Here is a 7,039-nt window from a genome sequence, read left to right on the forward strand (position 1 = left end):
ATATGTTTGTAGCTTAAAAAAATTATATTTTTAATAAAAAATAATTTAACTTTTACATACGAAATATTTTCTTAGGTAAGTTTCTTTTAAATAATTTTTATTGTTTTATGATATTAGTTATCTACATTGAATTTCGTAGGTAACGCTTCATAAAAAGATTCCCACCAAAGTTAATCATGCTTACCTACAAAAGTTTCATATGTAATGTACTGGTTTTTTTCCTCCGAACTTTTACGTTATCTACGACCACATTTTGTAGATAAAAAAAATCTATCTATGAATTAGATAATTTTTCCTAGATAATAGGCAATTTTCTTGTAGTGGTTCTTTGTTGTACAATCATATTGAGCACACCTTTTTTCCTCATTTGTCCATTCATTCCAAGGCTTATCAACCTGCTTGTTATCAATATGTTTAGGAGTGCAAGGTCCATTAAAAATTGTAATAGGAGATTAAAATTGTAATGGGAGATTGCATATCTCGTTAAGACTCTTGATATGAGTAATGAGAAGTTGTATACATTGTCAAGGCTCACTATGAGAGTAATGGGAAGTGACATCTTTGGTAGGTTGCCTTCAAGAATAAGTTGGGTGGTTGTATATGAGAGCATGCCATACCATTGATATTACTTGGTGGTAATATGTTGGATTGCATGCTTGGTTGTGAGGACATGTGATGGATTGTTAACTTTGTTAAGTTTATGTATATGTTGTGATAATGTAAGGTGAGTGATATGTGAATATTATGTTGTGGAATGATGTTTGATAGGGTTAGCTCACCCTTGCATGTTTGTGGTTATAGTTTCCATCTGTGATGATTGTATAACTTGTGTTATACGAGAGTAGATGTTGATGTAGATACAATTGGAGAAGCTTAGTTGTGAAGAGCTCGTGGGGAAGCTTTTGGATGTTTTGAGATATTTGAAAATGTTCCTTTAAATAAAATGTAATAGATTAGTTGTTTTGATTTTTTTGAACTTGGAAGAAATTGGTATTAAGTTTTCTCGTTATGAATTAATTTGGTTTGGTTAATTTAATGAAGGTTATTTTGAATAATAAAGTTTCATTTGGATGAACTTTTGGACCGTGGACTTTTGAAATAAAATAGTTGTGAATTTCCTATTTAATAAGATAGTAGCAGAGTTTTATGACTGGAAGTTTTGCAAAAAAAAATAATTACACATGGCATCTCAAAGGGGGTGTTATATAAAAGAATGAAACAATTAAGCTAAAAAAGGTAACAAACAATTAACATATATCAATGTTGGCTATTTGGCTAAGTAGCTTAAACATATCAAACAAATGTCTTTATCCTTTCTAACCAATTATGTGATTATATTAACAAGAATCGGGCAAAAATTAATTTCATGGAAATAACTGCTTTCCTTACAACTCTCTACTCTCAAGTTGATAACACTTATATGCTTTCAACACTTAAATGTTTCTTACTCAAATATCCAAAAATCTGGTGATACTTTCACACTAAACAAGGACTGACTAAATATAAACATATCAAACCATCTCACAATCAATGTATGCCACAAGTTATCTCAATTGTATGCACAATTATGAGACAAGAAAATCATTACTCAAACATATTCTAACTTAGTTGACCATCCAAACATTCAATTCATATATTTTGAGGACATGATTAGAACAAGTTCAGAGAGAATTTCATAATTAAGCATGTTAAGACAAATTAAAAATATTGGGTTGCCTCCCAGCAAGCGCTTGTCTAACTTCTTTTAGCTCAACGCCTTATATTTAGTGTGACATTTTTTTTTCATTTCTGTAGGTCGCGTGTTGAACCAATACCATATGCTTCTTTGTGTCTTATCTTCATTTTCATCAATACCTATACTCACAATAACACAAAATATACTTCAACAAACAAATTATCCCAATTTTTATATAAACAAAAATTTAAGAATTGGAAATTTATAATAATAACAAAGAAACAAGTGAAAATATAGAAACAAAGAAAAAAATTTGCAAAACATAAGCACACCAACCAACTAATAATTCCAATATGTAGAATGATTAAATAGATTTTCCAAGCAACCTCACTCAGATGTCTCTTGTTGGGAAAGTACTCAGTACTCGCATTTGTAATGACTACTACTTTCTCTATCCTTTAAGATTAGACACACAAATGTCTCTTATAATGCCTATCTAAGTATGACATACCTTACCAAATCTCTTGGATTAAGCATGCATCAAAACTTGCATTAAGAACCAGAATAGTGGGGGCCAAACACACAATCCCATCAAAATATTTGTTTTATTTCTAATTTGCTTAAAAGAATCATTGTTTGCTTGTTTGGGGGTTTTATTTCTAACTACTCATTTATTAGTAACATTTTATTTGATTGGAAATGTCTTCATATAAAATCAAATTTGTTTATGTGAGAAATTTGTCACTTACTCTCTTTATTTCTGAAATTGAGGAGTAATTGAAGAATTTTGGGAGGATTCGACTTAACGGTGTAATTATAAGAAATCACAAGGTAGATTTTTACATTTCAAATCATTATAGTCAGCCATATTTGATGATGTTGCTATAGCAGCTCAAATATAGAAAATAAATTATTTTTAGTGTTGTTTTTTTCTAAATTTGCAAGTATGTAGCTTATACTTATTTTCTTGGAACCTTTTTCTTTTTCATATTAATGGTTATTTTGACTTGATCAACAATAGGGAAGGGCAGAGGTAGGAGTAGTTGTAGTTATCAATCTAAGGCACAAAAAGGGTAACTTGGTCCATGGAGCTATGACAAGGGAAGTGGGCAAGATGGAGGTGAAAGGGAGTACAACATATTGTCGAAGAGAACGAAAACCTGAAGCTTGTTGTTAATGATCAAGAAAACCTTATTGTAAATGTTGTACTACTATGTAGATATTTTCTTCATTGTGAAATTGTAATGTTTTTGTTGTCATAAACTTTGATAAGCATTATAAATGAACAATGTTGTTTGGGATATGAGCGACCAAGTTATGGACAATTATTTTCATTTTCAATTGTTAACTTTTATGTGTTTGAAGTCATGGGTAAGACTTCAATCAATACAATACAATTAGTGTTTACGAAGATGTTTCTCATAAACACACATTACATCTAGTGTAATTTATTCCCACATTGTCCAAGCAACTAGGTAAAGAATTTTATTTCCTATAATAAGAAACACTTTAGAACCTTTTAAAAAAAGTTAATATTTTTTTTATATAATTGATAAAGTAAGCTAAGATGTCACCCATGATCTAAACAAATTTATGTTACATATCATGAAGGGGTCATTTAGAAACCGTGACCATGTTATGTTAATAGAACTTCCTGGTGTGAAAAAAGTGTAACATCACCACACATTTACATATTTACAAATATGTCATTTTGATGAGCAAAATTATAAAACATTCATTATGGACTGCAAAATTAAAAAATTGTCATTTTGACCCAAATGCTTACATGAAAATAGGGTTAGTGTGGCACTAACGTGACACTCTTCTCTTTACAAAATAAGTGTCCAAGTCCAAAAATAATTCACAACAAAACCTGAAATAATTAAGAAACGATAATTAGATCAAGTAAATTCAAATTAATTAAAATTCGAGTTACTGTTCCAATAAAGCCAAATAAAAGGAAATACACTAATAATATACAATTAAAAATTAAGCATCAATTAAGTAAATACGAAAAAATAATAATTCATCAACAAGCATCCCTGAGTCAACATAATGCTTCAGAAACTTCCACGATACAACTCCACTGTCACACCTCATCGCTCTGGTCGCTCCAGGTGTTACCTAAAATCATAATTTGAAAATACCATAACTGTGAGCTGAATTAACAATAGTCAGTTCACCACATGATGGGAATTTCGACAATAAATCTTAAAGCAATAAACCAACAATTAGAAAAGGCACAAGCTAAAGCAGAAGCGGAGCAATAATGTTTTAGAAAAGGCACAAGCTAAAACTGTTTGAGCAAAGTTAACTTATTCATTTTCTCCAAATTAAAAGCTCCAATAACACACTTAATCAATGGATGGCCTACTGCAAGACTTTAACTCTAACCAAGAACAATCAACAGCATGTCAATTTATGAAAAGGGTAATCAAGTTCTGTAACGTCCCATTTAATTTAATACGTAAAATTAAAGGACACGTCACACATAGATAAATCGACAATGCAGTCCTGGGGTTCATAACGTCACCCCTACAAAACCAGGCACACCACGATGCCAACAAAAAGCAGGATGAACAGTTTGACTAAGAGTTTACAAATCCGGTAACAACAAATACAGGGGCCATAGCCCTAAAGAAACATGAAAGAAAGACGTTCGAAATCTAGCCCGGATGGCTAAGCTGCTGGATCACCACTCCCTTGCTGACCACGAAGACCTCGCCCATCTGCTCCCATCAACCAAGTTGATGATCATCGCAAGAAGAACAGCCACATACATCACAAACATGCAACAAAACGGGTAAGCTAGAGCTAGCAACATGAATCATGCAGTCAAACATATTTTCATCATCTCATATCCACATAGCAACCAAACATGTTATGACTCTTCATCCAATACACTACGACTCGACTCGACTCATCCGGATACGTATAACTTGGTCGGATTCAGCGGATGCTTGCACTTGTGTGGGTACCTCTGCTCGAACCTGAGCTGCTCGATCCTGAGCCATGTATTACCAGTGTTGCAATGAATCAAATCTCTCCCACCACAAGGTTAGCCCTTAGTGAGTTTCAGGCCTCCTGCTACTCCCACCACAAGAGTCAGTCCGCTCTAACTGAGACTGACTGGCTCCTCGGAGTGTCAGGATGCAACCTTACCTTGAATCCTTACCTAGTTATACAGATGGGGCACCACCATGAACACCCACTAGCAAGGGCCATGGAATTACGTCCCGACCACTGAAGCGCAACCCCAGAGGTCTCACCGAGAGACCCCAAGGAATTACACGCTGACACGGACCAACATTCATAAAACAACATTAGGAGAATATCGAAAACATATTTACAACCTCATACTCATCCATGAGATCTATTCCTCATACGCCTCACATTTTGAATCCATACCTCTGATCATCACCGTCCCATGAGTCTAGGGTCTCATCTCATGACAACCCCATGTTCCTTTAATTTCAAACTACCCATTCATTTATTTCTCATGCCAAGTCTCATACCAATCCATTCATCCACAATTCATGAATCATGCCAAATATATATTTCATACTCCATTATATACATGTCCATCATCACATAATCATACTCAGCCAACATGGTTCATTCGGGAAACATTAAACAACCAAAACACAGCACGGTCTCGCCCAGCATCTCGCTCAGGCTGCGGGGTCTCGCTCAGGCGAGACGTGCTCGCTCAGGCGAGCCTCCCCCCTCGCCTAAGCGAGAGCGCCAAAAACAAGGGCATGGGCAACACGGGATCTCGCTTAAGCGAGATCCCTCTCGCTTGGGCGAGTTGCCTGCTCGCTCAAAAATTGAGCGAGCCGCCCGGGCGACGTTTCGCGCAAAAAACTTAGGCGAGCTCCCTGTTTCATCTCGCCTAGGCGAGATGGACTCGCTTGGGCGAGATTAACAGGTCTCGCCACTGTTCTTCACTGTACGGCCATGATTTCCGGCCAAACATCACATGCAAGGTACTCTCACACACCCAAACGACAGATCCCACCATACATTCAACAAATAACGCACAAACCATTCAAAAAGAGACTCGAAACCATAACCCTAACTTCCCGTACCTGGAAAAGAGCTAACGAAACTTCGACGCGGAACCTTGGAGCACAGTAGCTCGAGCGATGGACCTAAGAACTGGCGGAACAGCGGTGAACACAATGATTTTCGGATTTTAATCGGTGGAAACGAATGTAAAACCTCATAAGGTAAGTACAGTAGGTTAGAGTTACTTACGTGGAGCGGGAATCACTAGTCGAGCTCTCGGGATGGACTGGTTCGAGACGAAGAACGAACCCTAGCAGAAGGTGTGGCGGCTGCGGCTCAAGGTAAGGGCAAAGGTCCTGAAAATGTAGGGTACCCTAGGTTTAGGGCAGACCTAGAACTTATATGCACTGGGCCAACCCTTGGGCCCATTAAGAGGCAGCCCACTAACCTTTAGGGCTGGAAAAAGAAAAAGGGTTCTTACAAGTTCGGGCTGAAAAACAACCAGGAATGTTATAGCCCAGACCATGATCAAAATGTGGATGATTAATCAATGTGAAGTTAAGTGGTTCATTTTCTAAAATTATGAATTTCAATAGTACATGTCATCAACTAGGGTTGTCATAAGAACCACCAAACAATGACATACATCCACCACACTCTTACACACCAAAATAGGGGTTAGCACAAAACCTTAAACCCCAAACAAAAAACTCAAAAATAACAAATGCACCAACAATCAAATAAATAATAAAGATGCCAATGTGGGATACACAACGTGCAGAGGTGCGGTCAAGTTTCGTGATGACATTCGCAAATAATGTGTAGTTTTTTCTTACCGAAGTGGTTGTTCGAAAATGCGATAAAAACTCACAACTTCTTCAACGCTGGAACGATGACCTGGGCACAACAACCAATTCCACCTTTTGCCACGGTGCCAAACCTCAGGTTTTTCCCCAATTCGTAAGTGTTCGCGTTTTCAACGACAACGGAGAAAGGCAACGTTAATCAAACCCTTGCGTAATCTGCCTTCACAAACACAAAGTGGTGGCACCAATGGCAGAACAAACGGTGAGGGTGTTCTAGAAAGAAGAAAGAAAAACCACTGAGGAGGGAAGAATGAAGAATGACCTAGGGTAGTTTCAAACAAAATGACATTTCCTCCCAACGTGGATTTTATAAAAACAAATTATAAAGTCAAAACAATTATTCAACACTAAATATGTATTTAATTACTTTAGTCATTAATAAAATTTAAACAAAATTAAAAAACTTTGTACTAAGACTAACTTTTTTTCCTATAATATTAAAAAGAAAAATATGAAAATATGGTATTATTATACTGAATAGAAGAAAAAG

General features: G+C 36.0%; 1 long non-coding RNA gene across 1 annotated transcript; it reads right to left on the reverse strand.

Moving 5' to 3' along the window:
* Positions 1 to 1,474: 1,474 nt before the first annotated feature.
* On the reverse strand, positions 1,475 to 6,836 carry LOC114171908. The gene is made up of 4 exons (XR_003601737.1): positions 5,933 to 6,836; positions 5,764 to 5,833; positions 3,462 to 3,799; positions 1,475 to 1,854 (listed from the first exon to the last, which is right to left on the reverse strand). It is a non-coding gene; the product is annotated as an uncharacterized LOC114171908 (long non-coding RNA).
* Positions 6,837 to 7,039: the final 203 nt, after the last annotated feature.

This window comes from Vigna unguiculata, unplaced genomic scaffold, assembly GCF_004118075.2.
Source record: "Vigna unguiculata cultivar IT97K-499-35 unplaced genomic scaffold, ASM411807v1 contig_40, whole genome shotgun sequence".
NCBI classification, from domain to species: domain Eukaryota; kingdom Viridiplantae; phylum Streptophyta; class Magnoliopsida; order Fabales; family Fabaceae; genus Vigna; species Vigna unguiculata.